We start from the raw sequence: 23,580 nt of genomic DNA on the forward strand, positions 1-23,580 counted from the left end.
CACCTCTGTTCAGATACAACGTTTATTCTTGCATGTTTCATATCCAACATATGCTGCTGATTATTTGTACAGATCATTGTTCTCATCTCTCAGAATAGGTAGCCATGAGTTATTGCAGTGGGTATTACCAGCACTCTGGTTTTATCAAATTCTTTGGTCTTTTACTCAGGTGCATTGATACTCGTGGTGTGTAGCTCTCATTGCAGGATTTTTTGTCATCAGCTCATGCAACTTCTCTGATTTCCACCAGTTAGCGTTGGCAAACCATACTCTGTAGTTCAGATTCAAGTTGTAGAAGGCATGTGAACACCCAGGTAACTGTAATGTGACAGCTTACAGCTTGGCAAGAGCTGAAGTTTCCCCCTCAGGAGGTGACTGAAGGATGTTTTAAGTGCTACCTAGCAGAAAGCAAAATACTGATTGGTCACAAGTTCTCTGACAGCTGACAGGCAAAAAATAGCATGCCAGGGTAGAAGTGATGTATTTTGAACAGTGATGACATGTTGAGTTAGAACATAAGGCAAACAGAATAACAACAGATTGATTGAGAGGATGAGTGGAAATGTGAAATTTGTGTGAGGATGAGTGTTGTAAAGTGGCCTTGATCGCATGCCCGATATGTTTGATTGCTATCTCTGCAGGCCTGCTGCCATTATCTTCAGGTAGGAAAAAATATGCATGAAAGATATTCAGTTTTCACTTTTAGCAGTCATACTGCAGCAGCATCACCAAAAGTAAAAAACCCAGAACGTCTGAAAATGTGAAACTTCCTGGAAGAACCGGGCAGGGGAGGGAATCTCTTCCTTCATCGGAGATTGAAAATTAAATTAATCCAAAGTCAAGGATCTGCTATTTGCTTGCAAGCAAGCCCATCTGGGTCAAAGCAATGCAACACATCCATGTTTTATATCTCTGTGAGACAGAGCTTCCGACTGGAGCAGACTTTCTCTCTGTGTCTGACAGTTTGCGTGATATCTGTTGAGCTAGGCCACAGTTCCACCAAAAAATGATCATCAGGATAGAACAGTAGGAGCAGAAGGCTCATGGCCTCCTGGGATTAGGATGAGTTTGATAACCTAGGATGAATATTATCAGATCTAGCCAGGCTTTTCCCAAGAACAGTTCCTAAAGTGCTATTTCAGTAGCAAACTTACTGATACATACGTTTCTAGGTTTAACTTATACTTCAAAGGTCTATTCTTTATGTTCAAAGCCAGGTCAAAACTTTGAAGATCCAGAGGAGGTTGGCGTTGATGGTACCTTTCATTTAAATGGAAAGTTGTGTGGATGATCCCTACAGTTCCAAAATTCTACTGACATAGCAGGAGCTATGCATAGCAGGAGCTATGTCAGTAGCTATTTACAGTATGCACATGGTTCAAAATTAAGCAATGGTAGTTTATCAGAGAGATTAACCTACGAACTTACGTTTTTAAATGCAAGGTTTATATAGAAATTTCCCCTGCTGTTTCATTGTTAGTGCTTTTTTCCTCTCTTTGTGTGTGTAGGTCTCCAGGCAAATCAATAGTGCTCCTTTAGTATGGCCTTCTACTGATTTTATTAGGCTGTTTCGCTACTGGCTTCCAATCTCTTGGCTCTTCCCTTTTGGCAGGCTGTGTCATAAGCTGTCATTGCAGAATCCTTTTCTCAGTATCATGCAATTAACACTAGTCTTTGCAAGGAGTGAATGAGGTCAGGTTTATCTGTCAAAACAGCGCCTTGCTTTCCAGGCCAGCTGGTAGACATGAGCAGCCCATGGCTCTGCAGCCCACCTGTCTGCCATCAAAGACCATGTGCTTGATCATCCTGCTGCTGTCACCCTGCCACGTCGCAGACTTCAGTGCAGAGATAGCCCAGCCACACACAGCACTGCAGGTCTTATGTCCACACATGGCATCTTTATAAAACAAAAACCCAGGAAGGCTGGAATTGTATTCAACCTGTGGAAAAGGTCAAACCACAGGAAGAAACTATCCCTAATCTTGTTTACCTGTGGACAAGCCAGGGCGCAGACAATCGCCCTTTCTTTGCCATCTAAAAGGCAAACCACAGTATAAAAGCAGGAGTCCAGTTTGGTATTCTGTCTTTACAGGGAATACCAGCACAAAGATCTCATGTCTTTGTGTATCTGGGAGATGCATACATATACTCCTCTCTATATATACAAATTAGTTTTCCCAGGAAGAAATCCCTATTGAAATGACCTGGCTCTGGGTCAGGTTCTAAACAAGCCAGCAGAGAAGTAGGGATGTTGACTATGGAAAGTATTTTGTACTTAACAACTATTGAACACTGAACTTAATATTAATCGTGTTATAGCAAAACACACCATGTGCTGTAGTGTACTGGATAGATCTCATGAAAAATTCATCTGCAAACATTCCTGGACTCTGCAGAAAAAAATAGCCCAGGAGAATATTTCTCATGAGAAAATTATCTAGTTTAAGAATTTAAAAAAAAAAAAAATATATATATATATATACACACACATTACTGTTACCCACTTCCATGATAACAGTGGGGGTTGGGGAAAAAAAAAAAAAAAAAGCTATACAGAGAAAAAAAAAAAAAAAAGACATACTTGAAATCCATTTTTCCATGAAAAATATAGGAGAACAACTAGGACAAAGGTACTTTCTATGATGCTACCACAAATAATGCTTCCAGTGTGCTTAAGATGCAAATGTGTTACACTGGGTGCTATGTGCTTCAGAATAATTTCTTATTTATCACATTTTGCATAGTGACTTTAATTATGTCTTACTGAAAACATCAATTTGCTGTAAACTGCAGTATACTTCTTATTACTATTTTGCTGTTTTCATAACTCCAGAGTATAAATACAGTGAAATGTTTGTTAGGAGATATTGAACACTATAAGAATGTCTTGGTTCTGCTTTTGAAAACTGTCAATTAACAAACGTTCTAATTAAGAAAAAGGGAAAAGAAAAAATGCAATTAAAATTGAGGCACTCCATAAATTGTCTTTTTTGCTTTTCAAGTATGTCTAGTTTTTGCAATATAGTAAAAGAATGAAGTTCTAAAAATACAACATGCCAGGAAGAGATTCTAAATCCTATCTAGAAAGTTATAAACAAGTAATTAAAAAGAAAGTGATAAAATAACTAACTGTGGATTTAGTCATAAAATAACTACATACAACTTAAAAAAATCTGTAGTGTTCTCCCTATTCTATGGAATTTATTTTTTTACTAATTCAGTTAGCTGACCCCATTCCCTGTCCCCTAAGATCAAATTCAGTGAAGATAAGCTATGTATACAACTTGGCCAAACCAAGACAGAACAGTTTTTGACATAACGTTTTTAACTTTTTATGGGATCTTTGAGCATTGCAAACCGACCTAGCTCAAGTTAGTGGTGCTGGGATTTAGCAGTGAAGAATCTGGAGAGGAAATGTTCACAGACTTTCAGACTGACTTTTTTTTTTTTTTTTTTTTTTTTGAGAATAAAAAAGACCAAAAATATTCCTATGAGCTCTTCAGCAGTCCCAGGATTTCTATCAAAAAGTACATACATTTGAATAAAGCCATCCAACTCTACAATAAGAGACTGAGTTTATGTGCTTCTTGAACTGCTTTCTGGAACTTAGATACTGCACCTCTGAAACATGCTAATCATCACTTGTTGTTTGTTTAAGGATCAGTTTCCCCCGGGTTCTTTCCTTATGGATACCCCCTTTTCAATAGACAGCATTGCATTGGGAAGGCTGGTATTAGTGGGACTTACTCGGTTAGTAAGGTGCCCTAAGTAACAACCACCTGTAACTCATTCTTGTTGTCATTCAAATGTTAACAGGGCAGGAAAAATTAACTTCTACTGGAGAGGGGTGATTTCCCCAGAGTATGAGATGAGTAATTACACTGGTGAAGAGCTGTTTAACTCTTTCTTCATTAAATAAGAGCAAATCCTAAAAAAAAAAAAAAAAAATTTGAAATTTCCCCAGTATGAATCAGAACAGATTCTTTTCTTTACATTCTGAAATTTTTATAACTCAAGAAAGCCATTTGCTGACCAGGTCCAGTCTGAATCAGTATTTTCTCCAGCTGTTCACTCTACGCTCCATTTTCACCACGCACAATTTAACTCATATTGAGCTCCATTAGTCTCTCCCTACATGGTTAGTAACATGCCCGTTTTCAGTTCATTGATACCTACGTCTGTGGCTGTCCAAGCTTGGTGTGTTATGTATATGTAATACTGCACCCTTTGCAAAGCTGAATAACTGCTTGGTAGGAGGGACGTAAATAAAGTGAGCTCTAAAGTTGAATTGGGAGCAGGAATCTTGCCTCTGTGTCTCCAGATGGTGTTTTGAAGTTTGTACCTGTATGGAAGTAAAGCAAGTCTGTAGTCACAGAAGAAAGTAAATAAAGGGGAGGGATGCAGTGTAACTATCTAGATTTAAAAAAAAAAAAAAAAAAAAAAAAAAAAAAAAAAAAGGCAAGACCAAATCATTGTTTTCTAACGGAAATATAGATACAAAGAACCGGATCAGCCAAGGGTGTGGAAGAGGACAGCAACTAATAAGAGATTAATAAGGGAGCAGATTAAGGATTTGGCAGACAGGAGAATGACAGACACTTCTTGAACTGAAGGTGGAAGCAAAGGTGTGTTGCTGGCTGGGGATTTCACGAACTACATTGGTACAGATTAAAGGTCACTCCATACCAGAAAGAGAGAGCATCCTCAGCTTACCCTGTCAAAGCATTGCAACAAGCAATTGGACAAATTCCCTTGGTTTACAACTTAAACTCATTGCTTCCAGAGTGGGGAAGGTGAAGTAGAAGAGATGGAGCAAAGGGTATGTTAATGAATCTGGGATGGGATCCAGTGAAGTGGTGAGGATCTACAGTAAGGTATGAAAATGTCAAGAGGGAAAATCAAAAGGAAAGAGGAATGATCAAGAAGTAGAAGAATATTTCAGAAACATAATGGATCCTGGTAAAAAGATGGCACAGCACAGACTTGAAGCCATGTGTAGTTGTTTTAGGGGAGGGAAATGAAAGCAAAACAAGATGGTAATAAGCAATTACTGAGAATTTAATTCCATTCTGTGTTTCTTCTACACTTCAAAATGATGATAAAACACACAAGGCAAATCAGTGGAGGAGAAAGTCAATTACAGTAGCAAATCAATTAGGGTAAAGAGTCAAACCAATCAAAATTGCAAGGTAGCTAATGAAGGACAATTAACAACAATGAGCGGATCCAGTGCTGCTCAGATTCAAAAATGAAAGGAAGACACAGAAGTGACATCAAGTTTTAGAGGCTACAGAAGGTGCCCTATTCCAAGGGAAAATATGCTGTGGGGCTGAATGATTTGTATTCGGTAGGCTTTAATAGCCAATTTCAGGATGTACTAGGGTGAAGGAAAAACGACTTTATAAGCTCTTATTTCTCTACTGATATTTGCTGTTAGAGTAATAGTGAGAGTCTAGCATCCCATTTTATCTGTTACCAATCTGATGGCTGGCTCAAAGCCCTCCCAGTATGCCCCACTGACATCTGTGGAGTTTACTTAGACCCCAACCTTTTTGAACCAGCTGTATTTAAACTGTTTAAGCCTGCTTGCCCACAGTGGAAGTTCCTTTACTTCTGAGGATTGAGAACATCCAAGATACCATAACAAGGCAGCTGTGTGCCTAAAATTATGTATTGCAAACACTCTTCAGGAAGGGGAAAGGCTCCATGCACTACTGTCAGTCTTAAAAGTCATCTGCCCACTCTAATATCTGAATGTGAGGAAAGAACAGCTTAGTTTAAATCTGCCTGTGTTGATTCTTGTATAAACATTTTTACATTACAGATCCTTCTTCACACATGTGAAGGACCAGTGACCTCCTTGGTAGAGGCCAGAAAAATGTTTGCTGTGGAGAAGCAGAGATTAGTAATCCAAACTGTGCTGCTAATGGTGTTGTCATCTTTTATAGATTTCCATTCAATCTTAGCTAATACTTGACATTCTTTCTTATACCATAGCACACTTTATTCTAAATTGTCCCTACAGAGAACAGCGCTGCTTGATATACTCAGAATTAGATTGGCTAGATGATCTTAATTCAAGAAAGTACTGAATTTGTCTGTGGTTCATCTATAATGCACTAAAAGGAAAAATCCCCAGCTAGACAAGTAAATTATTAACTCATAAGTCTACGTGTTGTAATTTGTGTATAGTAATAACTTATCTTTAAGGAGGATTGAAAATGTGAATGGAAAATGTGAATTGAGTCAGAAATAATTGCTTATGTTGAAACCCAGGGACAAATTCTAAAGCTGAACCTAAAAGTTTTGGTCAAATTTTTGCCTACCTGAAGGGCTGTCTGCCAGTCATGGCCACACTGAAGCTGTTACCCGTGGCACAGCAGCTGCTAGGAAGCAAGTTTTTCCTATAATTATTTATTATTTTTTTTTAACTCTGAGTTTCCAGTCATACCATTAGCTGTATTATAGCTTCCTAAGGTTTTGCATTCTGACAGCTATTTCTTTAGTTGTTCTGTCCATATGCTTGATGTGGAAGTAGTCAGCAGCTTAAGAGTTAATTTTAATGCATTTTACTTCTCAGAAACCCTAGCCTTTTTTAACTGAAGAATACCTATTTTATACATAAGCCCCAAAACAACTCAGCTAAAGCTGTAATCAATAATTTTACTCCATCATTAGGGTTACAGATCTGTACATAACACATTGCTGGCATGTTGAACTGTAGTTATAAGCTTGATAGCTCTGGTCTTTGCAGTTCTTTTTATATTTATTATTTTGGACTCTTAAAAATGCTTGCTCTTGTGAAATAGATATTATTTATTTGAAGTGTGTTACCTGTCTAAAGGATCCAGCAAAACCCTTTTTTAGTAGGGACATCATGATGTGTTGGTGTTGAGGTTCTTTTCCCTCATGGCCCTGCTGAACCGAGGCTGCTGTTGTGGATCAGGACTGTTGTTGATTTTCCTGTCTGCTCACTTAGCTAATTAAAATAACAAATCTTCACAGCTGTCTGCTTCGGATTCATCCTTATCACCATAAACTAATTAAAATAATGCAACTAGTTGCAACTCATTAAATATCAACTATAGTTTTCATATAATTATAAAACTTAAAGTCTTCATTCCTCTTTGCTCTTTCTTCCTTAGCTAATTGTAACAGTTTTCTTAAGATGCCTACATGTTAACTTACATTTTCCTTTGTGGGCTTTTTTTTTTCCTGTTATGTTCTTGTGATTATATTTTGGTAGCCTCCCACTTGGTCTTTTCCCCTGTCACGCTTAAGTTTTCTGAAGAGTGAACATCAAAAATACTCAGGGTTCCTATTCAATGTAGATGGGCACCCTGTAGAGTGCATGCTTGCCCAAAGCTTTTAAGTCTTCTTAGAGGACTGGGGAAATCACAATAGGGACTATAATTCAAGAAAGCATATAAGTGCTGGCTTAATTTTATTTCCCACTGGTAGGTTTATTCATGTGCTTTAATGTGATACTGAATCAACATTGTGGTCTGTATGTAAAACTCTTTCTAAAATGAAAGAGTTGGGGTTTCCTAACTATACATAGATGAGAGATCCCCAAAAGGGAAATAATGAACTTACTTTTATTGGATTTTTTTTATCCAAGGAAATACATATTGCCTAAAAGCTATAGGAATCCTAAAGTAATTGGTTAGGCAAGCATATCTGTACTTTGATGCTGTGTTTATAAAACAGTAGCAATCTAGTGCTACTCTCTTATAAAAAGAAATAAATAAATTCTCCCACCAATTTTATCATGGATTTTTCCTGCACTTTAACTTGGTATTCTTCTCAGGGAGTAATGTTTCTACACACTTTTGAAGCAAGTTTAATCATTTATTTACTGCAAGACCTTCACTTTTAATTAGGTCTTTTCTGTCTTTCTTTTCTTACTTGTTTCCCAAGAGAAATTTTCCTTACACTGTTCTGTGCTGAACTCTACTTCTGTTTTGGCAGACCTACTTTCAGAGGGCTCCCTTTCCTCTTCAACAACTGACAGACATTTTCCCAGTACCAACAATTAATACCTTTCTGTTTTCTGTGTTCTATTTTTGCCCATTCACTGTTTCCCAGTTCTAAACCAGGGTCTGGCCAAAAACGGATAACAAAACTAGAAGAAAATCCAAGTTCCAATTTGTTCATCCCTGGTGTTTTTCTTCAGATCTGAAATTGCTTTAAAAGCCTGAGGAAGAAGACCTACCGCACCTCTGCACAGGAACAGCAGTAAGAAGGGATCATTTTGCTTACCTCTGCAACATCCCTTCCTGCGTCTTACAGCTGCAGCTGCAAGCACACAATAATTGTATGTGGTGTTACTCCATGAAACTTTAAAACATTTGCTCGAGGAAAATGCCTTGACACGTACACTGATTGTCCTTCTGAACAAAGATCGCTGTGTGAATTGAGTTCTGTGTCTTGCAGTTGCAGTTTCTTGCTCTGTAGCCAGGCTGGGCAGGTACTTCTTCAATAACGTGCAAACAGGTGGGATGGGAGCTGCACTTCCAAATGGCCTGCTACTGACAGCTACCTGCCAATTCTCTTACACAAATACCTGCTTTGTGTCCTTAGCTTAGGTAATTTGACAGGTTTCCTCTTTACAAGTGTAATTGAGCATTCCTGATCATGTAAACATCCTGCTATTTTGATAACCCATGGGCATGTACATTACTAGAATCCACCAGTTTTAGCCAAATGCACAGTGTGAAATATAAAATTCCAGAAGGAAAAAAAGCAGAATACTATTTAATTCACAATAAAAGAACTGAAGTGAGTCATAAAGAATGAGGAATATATTCTAAAGGGGCAGTTCCAAACTTTCTTGCTTTATATTCTTTATTCTTAAGAACAGTCTCTCATTTTATTCTACTTCTGTCTTTAGCAGACTTGTTTCCGTACTCTCCACTAAAATAAATGCCTGAGAAAGCTTAAACTGTTCAATTTATAACATTCTTTTTAAACACTGCAGGTACAAAGACAATATATCAGAAAAACACAATGAAGCAAGCATTATTATTAATGTTTTCCATGTTGCTTAAATTATAAGAAACAATCAAATCCTACAAACAACTTGCTCTCTTGCATTATGCTGTTGAGCTGCAGCAATGGTTTGCCTTTCAAAGTTATTTAATTTGTTTGAGCTTCCTGCCCATTTTTCAGTACGGTATTGTTGAGAGGACATCAAAGTTCACCTTGCTCACTCGACAAAATTCAAATGAAGAGAAAAACAATGATTTAAAGTAGCACCTGGGGAAATCAAAGCCTGATGCAAGCAGGAAGCACGCACTTGCTCCACAGTTGCTTTTTGTCACTTGAGATATCGGTAAGCTTCAGTTAAAAGTCTGGTTTACTTATTTTCAGCGGTGAACAGGGCAGAGAAAGCTGGTCTTGAAGAGAAATGTGGAGCTTAAGGGCTCATCCAGGCACCAGGCTACACTCATTCCTTCACCACAAAAAGTTGCTAAGCTATGCTTTGTTGAATGTGAACTTGAGTTCACCATCACATGACAGTTCGATCAAACACTTTTTTCCCTTTGTTGTGAAGCCAGGTGGCAAAATGTCTTCTGTGAAAGCAGGACCCCTGACAACTCTGATTTTTCACTGTCAGTACAGCATTCATTAAATTCTGTGCCCAAATTAAGGCAGTGCTGTTAGTTGTTGGCACATGCATGTATATATCTGATACATCACTATAAACATTTATAAATATTTGTATACTATCAACAGTTACATTGGGATGAACTTTCAATGCATATTGAAAGAGAAAATTAGTATTTGACATTTTCCCTATTGCCTTTGTGTTTTATAAACTACGCTGTCTTTAAGTCTGCCCTTGTTTTGTCACATATTAAAAGGTGTAGCTTTTGGTTCTTTTTTTTCTGGCATACACTGACCATTGAGATGTGCAAACAAGTTAATGGGCTCATCTTCATGGCCACAAGTCATTCGCAAAGCAGTGTGTGCATTCAAAACTGAAATCACCACAGAAAGCTTTACCTTGGAAAAAGATAAAGCACACCTGTCAGAGACAAGTCAACACCTTTCCACATGAGAGCTATCTAACTCAGGCTTGGAGAAGATCGTGATTGCTTCCCATTTCACTGAACAAAACTGAAAACAAAAGTGTGTGCATCACTTGTGGTTTAATTACATTTTCCACCTTTTCACCTTGATCTCAAATGACTTTCAGATTGATGGGCAATCTGGGGCAACTTAGAGTTTCTGAAGGATGGTATAGTGTAAACTTAGCACAGCTATTTGAGAGGTTTTGTTTGTTTTGGTCCTCTTTGTTGTTTTGTGTTTTTTTTTTTTTCACTCGTGTATCTTGATACACCTTCAAAATCAGCTGAAACATTACATATGCAAGAGGCAGAAAATTAGTGATATAAGTACATGTACATCATGAGTAGATATTTTTTTGTATGTTCCATGCATCTTCATTTAAGAAGCTACATTTTGATATCTCCTTGATGAACAGTTTAGGGAATAACAGCTGTGCATCAAGAGCTGACAACATGGTGTCCTTTTCTGCAGCTCTTCAAATGTGTGAGATTTGGCAATTTCAGCTTTATTAAGCTTGCGTTACAGGTTGTTTCAGAAGGCTCTTTTGCAAATGCAAGCAAGAACACAAGAACTTTTTTTTTTTCATTTAATTTTTGTTCTCTGAAAGATATTTCTCTCAATTTGCTTGTATTTTTTTAGACCTTTACTGATAAATGATACAAGGCACTGGTTTGCTTTTGTTGCCACTGTTAGTAAAATCCATACGATAGACAGCTAGGAACATATTTTTTTACTATCTTCTGCTGTCTCTTACCTGTAGCAAGAAGCTACAGACAACGCCACATCTCTTCAGTTTTCTCATGAAGGCTGTTATTCATGCAATCACCTTTTTCATCAACAGTCCTTTGTGTTTTCTTTGTGTTTTTCTATTGAAGGTGTTGCTAGAAGCTGAAAATTGCAATTATCTATTCAAACATGAAATAACTTTCATTCAGACCATATATAAACCAACACAAGTCATTTGAATACAAGGCTTGAAGATTAAAAAGATATTTTAAATGCATATGAATTCCCTAGCTCGAGCTGAGGCTTCAGAATGAATCCAGGGCTGACCTCAGGGAGCTAAGTACTCTCCTCACCTTTTCTTTTAGTCTGAATGATCAACAATTCATTGAATAACTGCCCTGGAGAAGACACAGAATGCTCAAGTTAACTGGAATATTTTTGGTATTCTGTGACTTCTGAAATATGAGTTTAAAATAATAAATTGTAACTCTTATGACAATCTTATGACGAATAACTCACATGGGTTTATATTTGTGCTTTGTAGTACACAATTTTGCCACTTCAAAAGGAAGATCGTATCTAGAAATAGATACTTGTCATTAACATGCTTTATTTCAATACACAGTGTAGGGAAATTAATTCTTTGGGAATCTGGGGGATACTCAGACACTGTGGCTTCGAAGGTTCTCTATCCAACTGTCCCAGAGTCCTTCCTGGAACCAACCCTTGGATGTCCCATCTGTTATGACAGCTGTGGACTGGCAGTGCTTCCGATCAACCTGTGATTTCCCAAACAAAATGTTTGCTTAAGACATGATAGTAGCAGAACTACCCATAGCACCGTCTTTTTGAATCATGCTACTGTGTGAACACATTGCTGACACCAGAGAGCAATAAGGAGTATGTTTTCAAAGGCCTTGAGTTTATCCAAAAAAGGGGCTCGGCACCTTCTTCTGGTTCTACTGAAAGCTCATTCTGGTAGATGGCAAGTCTAAAGTCTTCTGCGTCTCCCCAGAGGGTGAGTCAGTAGGCTGCTGAGACGTATTTGCTCAACTACTGTACCTAAATTGTCAACAAATCATGCAATTGCTTGTTTCCATCAGATGAACAACAAAAGAATAGAAACCTTGCTGATTGATACCAGTAACTCATATTATAATGCTCAGTTATGATTTCTGATTGCAGAAAATTTCATAGCAAAACAGTTTTTCATAGCTCCAAAGCCTTGATGCTCAGTGCTTTTTATAAAAACATTGAATACTCCTGCTTGCTAAGGTTATTTCCATTTTCCTGCTCAATGTATATAAATATTTCATATCTACTGTTGCAAATGTATTCTTGGTTTTCTTTCACAATTCCAGTGATGTATTTGACGGGTAGAAGCATTTTCAGTATGAAAAAATTATAGCTCTAATCCTGCTCTCCTAATGCACAGAATTTCACGTGAAATTCTTTTAGTGTGCACGCAATTCACTAGGGTGGCTTGGGCCACTTAGGTTTTACCCCTGCAGAGTCTGCCACCGTATCCTCTTTCAATTGTGGGCTGATTGTAAAACTAATTCAGTAGCAGATCTTTGCGTAGTGTGAAATCTTTATACTTGTAAACAGGGAGGGGGGACAGGGGCAAGAGAAATATTTTGTGGCTCTGTACCACAAACTGCAGCTTGCCAGAGTCCTGAGTTGGTTATCCCACCTCCCTTTTATTGAAGGGAATAAAAAAAAAGAAATCTAATGCCTCCAATTAATAAAGCTAAGTTGTATTAGACTAAAAATACAAAATTTTTAGATTTAAAATATAAAATTGAACAAGGTAACTAAAGGAGAATTGTTAAATAGAGAAAATCCACAATCTTTGCTCTGCAGATTAAAATAAGTCTTACAAAGGAGCATGTTCTCTCCTGGTTGTCTCATACTTGCTCAGGGCCTTTCCTCTAGCCCTGTTTCCCAACCAAGCAACTTTCTATGGATTTGAATCTCTTTGGGCAACTTCTACCACGAACAAAGGGACTCTGTAAGCAATGCAGGATTTAAAAGTACAAAGCAAGCATTTACTGGTTAATGTACGCAATGGGCCTTAGTTTGCTCACTGTCCCCATCTCAACAATGTAATCTCTCATGGCTCTTGCCCACATGCTTCCTAGCTGCCCATTCCTCAGAAGTTTGAGCCAAAGTGTCTCTGGAAGTCACTACCTGCCCTGAAGCACCCTAGGTAAGCAGGTAGCCTTCCCCTCTGCTGCAAAGCTGTACCTTTTTCTATATTAAAGCAGTACATGCGGTATTTGCAGTAAATTCTGAACAAATGAACCGAACAGTTCTGCAATCTGCCAGAGGTAATAAGATTTTTGACTGAGATGTCTGCAAATGGATCTTCAAGTTAGATATTCGCTTTGGCTCTGTGGTGTTACGCTGCTGGGCATCCTGGCAGCCATCCAGTAGGAGGCTGTATACCACTTACATTCAAAATAACTGCATCGTCAGGGATTTTTTTCATGGCTGTTGAGATCTTTGAGCAAATCAGTAGGGAGCAGAGGCCCTGTTGGCAATTCTGATTCACCGGCTGTACAGCTGGAGGAAGAGGAATGTTGAAATCTCCACTGGCAAAGCAAGATGTAGTATGTTAAAAGAAGATATCTCAGTGGCCCTGCATAGCAAAGAACACATTTGACTTGCTAGTGTCACGAACAGGGGCACTCGAAAACAAGGTTCTCCTCCAGAGCGGAAAATCACAGGCAGGGATGTTCTGGCAAAGAAAACCTCAACCCTTTGCCGGCAGGTTTGGATGCTAAAATGTTGTCTTTTGTTAACGGTAATAAGATTCAGACAAAGACGCTGGAGCCAAGCGGTGGTTTGTTAGCAAGCAGGTTCTGTGCCACCAGGAGCATCCTGCTGGGAAGGAGCCCCAGATGGCCACGCACTGGCTGGCTCTGAAAGGCTTATTTGAGGAAAGGCACTGAGGTGCTCAGAGTTCAGCAAAGGAATTTCGGGGCTTGGACCTTCAGGTTTGGTGAAGCAGATCAGGGGACAATAGGCGGTACATTTACCTGTCCTGTAAGGCAGATTAGTTAATAACACTTTCTGTTTGTTTATTTGTTTTGAAGAACCCAGAGGTTCATCTTTGAGGTGAGTTTTCTAAGAGTTGATACCAAGGAAGAAGGTTCTCATAGCTTTCTACTTAGCATATTCAGAAAAAAAAAATAAAATAAAAAATAAGAATCAACAAGAGTACTGCATTTAGTCAGGGAAATAGTAGTGATTTGGTTAATAACTAAGCCACTTGTGTTCATTCTAACCTCTTTTGTTTGTCAGGAGTGGGGAAGCAACTTTGAGCTGCTTTTGCTTTCTAAGAAAGTAGATCCATGATGCCCATCATGGGCAGTAGCGCTGCCTGATGGGCATCATTCATGTGTGTTGAAATTTCCTGGAGAGAAGTTTAAGCATTCAAAAACTGTGCTTTCCCTGCCTCCAGGTTTGTCTGGACTTTCTCTGTATTAAAGACTTTCTCTTTATTATCAAAAGCCTTTACATCTAGAGCCGGCTAAATGCTTTCAGAGAAAAAGAACAAATTTTCGTATAAAAACGCCTTTTTGTTGAGCCCCAAGTGTTCCATTTGTCATGTCCCTGGTTCAAGGGCTTGCCAATTGAGAGTGTCTGGGTGTGTGACGGGTTGTCCTGGGGGGCACGGATGCAAAGAGCTGCCAGGACTTCAGCCTCTGGTCAGTCTTCTGCTGCCGGAGCCCCAGAGCCAGCCTTTGTGTTGCTCTTCGGTGAAATTGTCATTCTTGCTCTGGTCATGAAAGCTGACAGGAACATCAATATCACTAAGTGGTTGCGGGGCCTGGGGAATTTAGCACATGCTAGTTTTTGGTTTGATTTGGACTGTGACTTAAAAGAGTGAAACAAAATCAGCCATGAAGGGAAAGCCTGCTTTCTAGGCAGCTCTTCTGTGTAGCCCTCAGCTGGTGCTAAGGAGGGAAGGAAAACTGCAGCCTCTTGTACTGGAGGCACAAGGTGCAGGTAGGAAATAGTCATTACTCTTTGTGACTGGTACCACCAAAAAAAAAAAAAAAAAAAAAAGTAACCAGAAGATTCAAAGAAATCATGTTAAAGATCAGGAATGTAGTAAAAATAATGCATTTCCTCTGTTTTAGCTAAAACCAGGCTTTCAGGCTTTTCACACTGCCTGAACTCTGCTGTCCAGCTCGGTGACCAGTATAAAAACCAGCATGGGTATGGCAGTGTCAGTGGGCTTTGCAGCTGATACAGCAGGCATTAGAGATTCTGCCTTTTCCAAGCAGTGTAAGATGGAGTTCCCTCCCCAAATAGGAGGAAAAAAATATATATATCTGTTTCAATGCTGAATGGCTCGTGTTCCTCCTGTCCCAAGCAGGCGTGAGTTTTTCTCTTGCATTAATATTCTTAATTTGCCCATAATTGCTTTCAGGCATCACATCTGAGGCCAGCCTTCATTAATATGTTAATTGTGCAGGCCCTCCCAGTGGATTTTCCAAAGCTAAGAGTAGACAGAAAGGTTTATTTCCCCCACCCTTCCCCCAAGCCCTCTAACAGAAAAAAATACATATATATATTTAGACATGACACTTGACGAAGCTTGGACCTCTGTTATGATAGAGCGCATTTATTTCACATTTTTGGCTCTGCCCAGAACAGATGATCAGGATCCTTCTGAACAGATCAGTCTCATAAGGTCAGAACAAAGCTACATTTTTTAAGGTGCAATTTAGAACCACTATACACATTTCACCACTATACACATTTCACTCATCCTATTCCACACGGATATGCTAAATGGATAGGTTAAAAAAAAAAAAAAAAAAAAAAAAAAAAAAAAAAGAAAAGAAAAGGAAAGAAAAAAAAAAGAAAAAGCTGACATTATCAAAGTACTACAGGGAATTGCCCACACACTTGCTGTTAATTAATGTGAGATGTGCAGAGGATTTGGCCACTCTGCACTGAAAATCTCTACTAAAACATGCTAATGGTGAGTATTGTCAGGGTATGAAAAAATATAAGGTGCCCTTTAAAACAGGTTCCCTAACTGTTTACTATTGCCTCCCTCGGCCCTTAGAATTGGATTTATGGAAGGGTCACGTGCAGAAGGACCATACAGGGTTCATTTTAGGCTTGTCCTGAAAATAGCCCTCATAGCTTTTGAGTTAGAAAGGATGGATAGATTTTTATTTATGAATAAAAATTACTGGAATTTGGATTCTTCCAGCAACCTATCTCCATTAGGACTGATGATAAACCTACTATAGTGCAAGAAAAAGCTTGCAACAACAAGGTGTAAAAATATTTCTCTGCCTGTTCCCTTATTTCTCTGTTCCATATGTCCTGCCTCAGGTGGAGGCAGCTTGGGAAATTGCTGTAGGTTGGCTGGCTGAGTAGGGGTGTTCATTGTCAGCTACAATTGATGTGCTAAACAATTCCCAAAAAAAAGGTTGTCCTCCTGTATTTGTTGATACCCTTCTTGTCTTGTCTATAAAGTTTTACCATCTTTGTCCACACTCCCCTGTACTCTGTAACTGTCCTCTCCACCTAGCAGTGCTCCTGGCTTTGGCCAGGGGCTCAGTGCTTCTCTGACATACCGTGCACTATTCACTTTGTAGGAACAGAAAGCAGAAGCAGGGTAAGAGGGATACTGGCTGTTTTAGGACCCATTCCAGCAAAGCCCAAGGTGCACATTAGAGCAGAAAAAAAAAAAAAAAAAAAAAAAAGTGTGCAGATACTTTCAACAGATGTAGAAAACTCATACCTGGCTGTTTTTTCTTCTGTTTAAATACAACTTGAAATGTATCCGCATTCCTTAGATATTTATCTTCGTGTTGCTCATCCTTGCAGGTTACATGGATGTGGAATGGTCACAACAGGTTTATAAGAAAACTGCTTTGGCAGCCAGAAAACAAAACATACCTCTGCTCATTCCCTAAGCTCTTGCAAATTCACTGAGTCCATCGTATTCTTTATTACAAGTCAGGATTCATTCAGCAGCTAAAATTGTGAGTCATCTTTCCTCTGAAACCTGCTGACTTGTATCCTCTGTCAATTCAACCTTTTGGATCCATTTACTTTTTACCCTCTGTGTAATGAGTATCCATTTCTTATACATCCTGGCACCTGCATTCAGTGTGACAGCACTGCCTGCCTCTGTGTTTCAGGCACTGTCGATGAGATGTGATGCCTTTATTTTTCATCTAAATATTTCTCCTACTTCTGGTAACCTGGATCTGTCGGGTATCTGTATTATCACCTCTCCAGTCCATGTGCCCATTTGCAGAGTATTGATAAAAATTGATTTTGTCCTGTGAGTAAATTGTACTCAGATGAAAGGAATTGCTCCCCCAGGATGTATGAAGGATTTTTGCGGAAAGCACCAGAGCACCATTGAGAGAGGTATTTTTCATAGCTCTGAAGACTTCCAGGTAGGCTTGCTAAAGATGAGCCAGATGGGAAGGCACTGTAGTGTCCATTAATGGGGTCTCAGGGACTTTACATCGGTGTGGTATTCCTTCTCTAAGCTGGAATGGCACTTACAGAGAAGGTGTGCTTAGTCTGTAGCTAAATCCTTGTTTAAAGTAGTATTTAATTGTCAGGCCATTCCCCATCCCTAGCCATCCCCCATAAATTACCTACAGGGACTTTGAGTGATTCTTTCCTCAGAGCTTTATGGAACAGATGTATTTCAGTTTCAATCCACTCATTGCATAGAGTAATAATTTTGCTTTTAGCAGCAGGACAATGGCTGTAACTCTTCATATTGTTAGGAATGCGTGTGTTGCTGAATCTGGTTTTAGGGATTTTCCTGGTAAGCTGAACTTTGCTATACTTTTCCTGTTTTCATCTTCAAGCATCCTGAGACACACACTAGTAACTCTTATAGTAAATAGGGGTCACGTTGCAGGGCAAATCTCAAAGGCAGTGTCTGTGCAACCTGTCAGGTAGTTTTTTCCACCTGGGTCCATTTAATTCCCTGCTTTCCCATACATAAGGATATATGCCACACAACTGGCCCAATTTAACAGTTTGTGCTACTGTAATCAGCAAAAGTGTCTCTCTCTGTCATTTCCAGAATTGCCCATCTATGTCATATTTAGGGGGTTCATCTACAAAATAGCTACTAAAGTAGAAAAATTATGAATATTTGTTAGAGCTGAGACTGAGGAAGTTCTGTAGCTAGTGCTACTTTGTCCTACTTTGGCTAAATCCCGTGGTCACGGCACACACGCCCTGTGCTTTGTAGCGCACTGGTCAGTCCCTCAAAGAAGGGGCTGTCGCACTCTGATACGGACATGGCTATAACTGCTTCAAAGAAATCTTAATTTCTTAACTCCTATTCGCTGCATTAATCTTTTTCAGTTATAATGAAAGCAATTTAAAACAATATGGAATGCATGGGAAAAAAAGTATTTTAAATTACTGATATTTATAGCTGCTTTGTTGGTTTTTTTTAAGTCCCTATTCTTAATAACCAATAACAGTAATTCAGTAGCAATACAGTTCCTGTCAGTAACCTTCTCCTAGGAAAAAGGATTTCAGTAAGCTTTATCACTCAGCGTAGCCAACAGAAATATTTGATACTAAGAGCAGTGAAACCAGAAATCCACTTCAGATGTCCTTCAAACAGCTAGATGAGGAATTCAAGGGGATATGGAATAGGAAACTCAGAAAATGGAGCTTGACTTTGATACTTACTTGGTGTGATAGAGTAATTTACTCTCCATATAGATCTTACTGTATAAGAAAAAGGAGGGAAAAGGAAGCAGTAATGTGTCACCTTATCTAAATAAGGTACCTGTCATTCCTGAAATTCTGTTTAAACTATGATGGATGTTCTTATTCAACAAGAGAGATTTTTCCCCCAGTGAAAGCAGATCCTTTCAGACAGAGAAGGACTATGATGAGACCAAATTTTCTGCCTGTGGATGAGACTGAACGGTGCAGAAATAGCTGCAGAGCAGGTTCTCTGGGATTCCCTTCTGACCACTTGCAATGCATACAGCAGTAGAGAAGGACAGTGATTTGGATAGGAATATTTATGAAAAGCAGCTGTGCTAATTGTCTTGCCAGAAACATCTGTATTCTTTGACATGGTACCATATTCTCACAACAAGATGTGTTTATTTCCTGAGAAAATTTTATTTTCTTTTCATTTAATTTTGATCGACTAGACTGTCATTCCAGAACTTAATCTTTTTGCTGCTTATCCATGGCTCTGCTGTTAATGTTTTGCTAATTTAACTAAAGACATTAGCTGGAAATAGATCTGTGGTATTTACTCTTTTTTTTTTTTTTTTTCCCCAAAGCAAATGAATTTTTCTATAGCTTCTGTTTGAACACTGTTTTTAGACAATTAATCTGACCAGTGCATTGACCTATTCTTCAATAATCTAGAGGACAGTTCTCCAAGCTGTGTGACAAACCACTCCAGCATTAAAACAATGTGCTATGCTATACATACTAGGCAGTAAATTCACTGGTGTTTACCCTAGACTAGTATAAGTAGGTAGAGTAGCAAACAAACAAAAACAATTCATTTGCTACTGTTATCATAGCGTCAATTAAAACCTACTTCAGCAGAATAAACAATGTAAATTAGGCCACTTCATGCAAACATGGCTATCTGAGCATGATGTTCTTATTCAACAAGAGATTTTGTGATGCGTGTGAGTGTGTTTTGGGAAGATTAGGTGAAATAGGAATGAATGCTGACTACCTGTATCACAAACTGCTATTATTTTCTGTGTTAATTGTAACCTCCGCTGGGAAGCCAGGGACTACTCTGGCCAATGGGAAGCTGCAAGATAATTGGAGATCCAAAACTCGTTAGACACCAAAGCTAGCAGAGTTGCTTTCATACATGCCACTAGTGGATCAACCTGTATTCATTCTTGAATATACTAATCTTTTTAATAGCAGTGGGGTTCCCTTATTTAATACTTCTGAGCACTTGTGCTACAGATAGCCTTTAGACTGGTGATTTTTAGAGATGATGATTTGGAGGATGATTATATATCCATACACAAAAGAATATTTGATGATCTTCGTGTATTCTTTCGGCGGAAGTAGTTTAGTCCTGTACCTACAGTTGAGATGGTGTTACTTATAGGTCATACAAACAAGCAAGGATTTAGGCAACTCTTTCTTACAGTCTGTCCATTGGAACCACAGACTTCATATAAAAAATGAATGTTTTGTATTTGTGAAAAACTTAATGAAAGACCTTAAACTGCTTTACCATGCCCCAGATACATTGATGGTATCAGGAGACAGTTATTTTCTAGGGACGAAGTAGGGTTTTGCAGGGCTGCCTTAAAAATTCTGAACTCTGTTCTGACTGAAGATACTGCAGAAGAAAGTTCATTTACACCTCTTCAATGTGCTACTTCATTGTTTACACAGTATTTTCATCAAAGAGCACGCTGTTCATTAAGCATGGGAGAACCTGACAGACGGGACCCGGAACACTTGCCATCACATTTAGCCCAAGCCTATCTGACATCTCAGCAGGGGAAATGGAGAGCTGTGATTCTGAAATAGACACTTTGTGCTCTCTAACCTCTAGTATGCAACACTGAAAAGAACTACTCCTGCAGAATGCAATTCCTGCCATCATATATTGTACATTTTACATCACAGATCTGGACTTCCTGAACCTCATTTTTTAAAGTCATTTTCTTAACTCGTTGACATTTTAAGTGTTTTGTGTTTGGTGCCACTAGATTATGACATTTTAATGTTCAGTTAGAAATCCAAAATAGCAATTAGGGAATTACAAATTGTAGAAATCATGCCATTTAACTATTAATTATATTCCTTATTCTCTCAGCTAGTAAATGATTATATAAAGAAGTTTCTTAAATGTAATATGCAAAGCCTTGTTGTTATTAGGATCTTCTTGAGATGTCAGTTCACACTTGATGGGACTGACTGGCCTCTAGACCTTGCTGAAGGTGTCAATGTTTCCATGCAAAGAACAATGCTCAAGAGAAATAGGAGTATGTACGTGTGAATATAACCTGCAGCCTCAGATATTCACTTGAGTTCTGGGAGATGTTGAAATTCCTGCTTAATCCAGAGCAGATTGTGTCATCCCAAGTTGCTAAAAGTCAAGGAACACTTATTCATATGTCCTTTTACAAAGAGATTTATGAAAGTGAAAACATTTTGGCTTTGGGGGAATAGGATATTTCAGCAAAACCATTCCAAACCCATCATAGAGCGGTAACCTGGGAGTACTCCTTGCTTTGTAGCCACAGCACTTCAGCAGAAATAGTGCTACATGACATCCATAGGTAAATAAAATCTCTACTTTCATTGCTGCTTTCTAGGCTGAAATTGATCTAATGCTATTCTGCACCTAACCTACCTGGATGCTTATGTTGTGTTAAGCAACACTGCAAAAGTGCAAAGATGCAAGTAAAATTCCCACATAAAGTTAATTATGAAGGTCAAGTCCCCTGGGGAGCAGCTGCATGCTGACCTGCTCTCAGAAGGTTAGCTCATTTTCTAAAGGCAAAACAACGGTAAAGACAGCTCAGGAAATTACTAGGAAACTCAACCTGCTTTGGATTTCCAACCAAACATGGTGCTTGTGCAGGTTCTGTGGATAACTCCTAGGTTAGATGAGGTAACCTTTTCCAGAATAAAAATCTTAGAAATGTACATTGTACAGGTCCTCAGTCTCAAAGTTTCATTCTACAGATCCTCTATTGTTCGACACCACTTGCTGTCAGCACAAATCTAGCATGGTCTCTTGTACTGAATACCCAGCAGGGACTGAAGAACATCTTCTGGTTTAGCTTCCTCCCAGAGGAATCCCCTTCAGGTGTTCTGAGACTATCCATGGTGCGAACCAAGGCACAGAAAGTGAAATTGGCATTAAAACATGATCAAGAGGCATGGTAGGAAAACTAAGTTGAATAGGGCTCCCTCTTCAGAAAAGGTGGGAAGAAGAAAAAAAGGAAATTATTTTCCTGTGCTGACAGTTGAATAAGACAGGAAAAGTTAGGATGGGGGAAGAAGTAATATTTTGCTGCTATTGTAAATTAACCTTTCTTCAGCACTCAAGAATACGCTGGGGAAGAACTGCAATTTACTTGTGCTTGAGTCATAATGTATGTTATTTGTGACAATACCTTTATGTTTCATTTGTCTGTATTTAGAGACAACCTCCTATTGATGGACTCTTCTGAGAGTTAAAAAAAAAAAAAAAAAAAAGGAAATTATTTTCCTGTGCTGACAGTTGAATAAGACAGGAAAAGTTAGGATGGGGGAAGAAGTAATATTTTGCTGCTATTGTAAATTAACCTTTCTTCAGCACTCAAGAATACGCTGGGGAAGAACTGCAATTTACTTGTGCTTGAGTCATAATGTATGTTATTTGTGACAATACCTTTATGTTTCATTTGTCTGTATTTAGAGACAACCTCCTATTGATGGACTCTTCTGAGAGTTAAAAAAAAAAAAAAAAAAAAAAAAAAAAAGCAAAACTTGCTTTTTTAATTGCAGCTCTCTGTTAAACAGCCAGATTTCATGTTTATAAGTGCAGCTCTATATTTGATCAAGATCTCTGAGAGTGACATGATGGACACAGAACTACTCTGAAATAGGAAAAAAAAAAAAAAAGTGTTTGATTTTACAATAAGATTTCCTAACCACTTTTTTTTTTTTTCTTTAAGCAAAACTAGCTGGGAAATAGAAAAAAGAAACAGCCTGAAAGATACATTTTCAGTCGTCTTGAAATGCCCTTTTACCCTTGTAATTTACTTCCAGACAGTGCACACATTTTAGATGAATACTTTGCTAAAAACTGAAAAGATGTTAAAAAAGTGAAATGAATACATCGTGTTCTGAAGACTTGGAGATAGAGGTCATGCAGATTATTTTGAAAAGGGCTGTATCTCGCAGCAGCGATGACAATAATGGCAATCAAATAATGGAAGAGAAGCTGGGAAACAGTCACTGGAAGGCTCTGAAATGCAGCTCTTACAGGGAATGTGTTTTTCCCAGTGCTTGGTTATCACAGATACTAGGAATGTTTTCTGAATTGTGTTGTGATATAGACCAAGTAGGAATGTCAGTAAGGAACTATTAGAAGTAGCATATCCTGAAGTGCTGGCTGAGTCCATATGTGACCAGCTCTTATTAGAGACCTGTACTAGAGGCTGCTAATGTTTGGCTTACTAAAGTATTCTTAATGTGACATAAGTGTTTTAAAGCATAAAGAAAAAAAAAAAAAAAAAAAAGAGAGACAGAGAGAGAAAGAGAAGAAAGAGAAGAGAGAAGATTTGTATTTCAAATTTTTTCCCTAAGGAAAAATATTGTTGATGGCTGCCTTCTCCAGAATTTACATATTGCAAAAGTAACATACAAGAACATGGCAGAAATTACTCTTAATTTACTTTAAGAAAATGCTCCTAACTTATGTATCATTTGGGAGTCATTTCCTTGAATCAAGAAGTTCAAGTGATAAGAATTTCAGACGTATAATTAGACTAACATTCCTTGAGACATTTGAATTACTCGATTAAAGAAATTAAACTTATTATAAACATTTCAAAAGGTTACATTAGGAGCCTAATGGAAAACTAACACTGAACGAGTAGAGCTAATTACTGGAGGAAACCATTCAGAAACAATTTGGCCTTCAGACAGGTCTGGTTTTATTAGCACTGTCCTGCACAAAGGTATGTTTACTTCCCTGGCTGTGTTGTGTGCTGCTTTCTCTATTTTTCAAAATGCACTGTAAATATATGGCTATTA

General features: G+C 38.4%; 1 protein-coding gene across 2 annotated transcripts in view; it reads left to right on the top strand.

The window, feature by feature from the left end:
- TMEFF2 (transmembrane protein with EGF like and two follistatin like domains 2) overlaps positions 1 to 23,580 on the top strand; it is a 321,829-nt gene that overhangs the window by 72,880 nt on the left and 225,369 nt on the right. Inside the window, exon 2 of one of the 2 annotated variants that reach the window (XM_084522871.1) lies at positions 3,466 to 3,527. The exons of the other annotated variant lie outside the window; for it this stretch is intronic. The gene's annotated coding sequence lies outside the window, so the exon portion shown is untranslated. The remainder of the gene's footprint in view (positions 1 to 3,465; positions 3,528 to 23,580) is intronic. 2 annotated transcript variants of the gene reach the window in all.

This window comes from Aythya ferina (genome assembly GCF_964211825.1).
Source record: "Aythya ferina genome assembly, chromosome: 6".
Classification (NCBI taxonomy): Eukaryota; Metazoa; Chordata; class Aves; order Anseriformes; family Anatidae; genus Aythya; species Aythya ferina.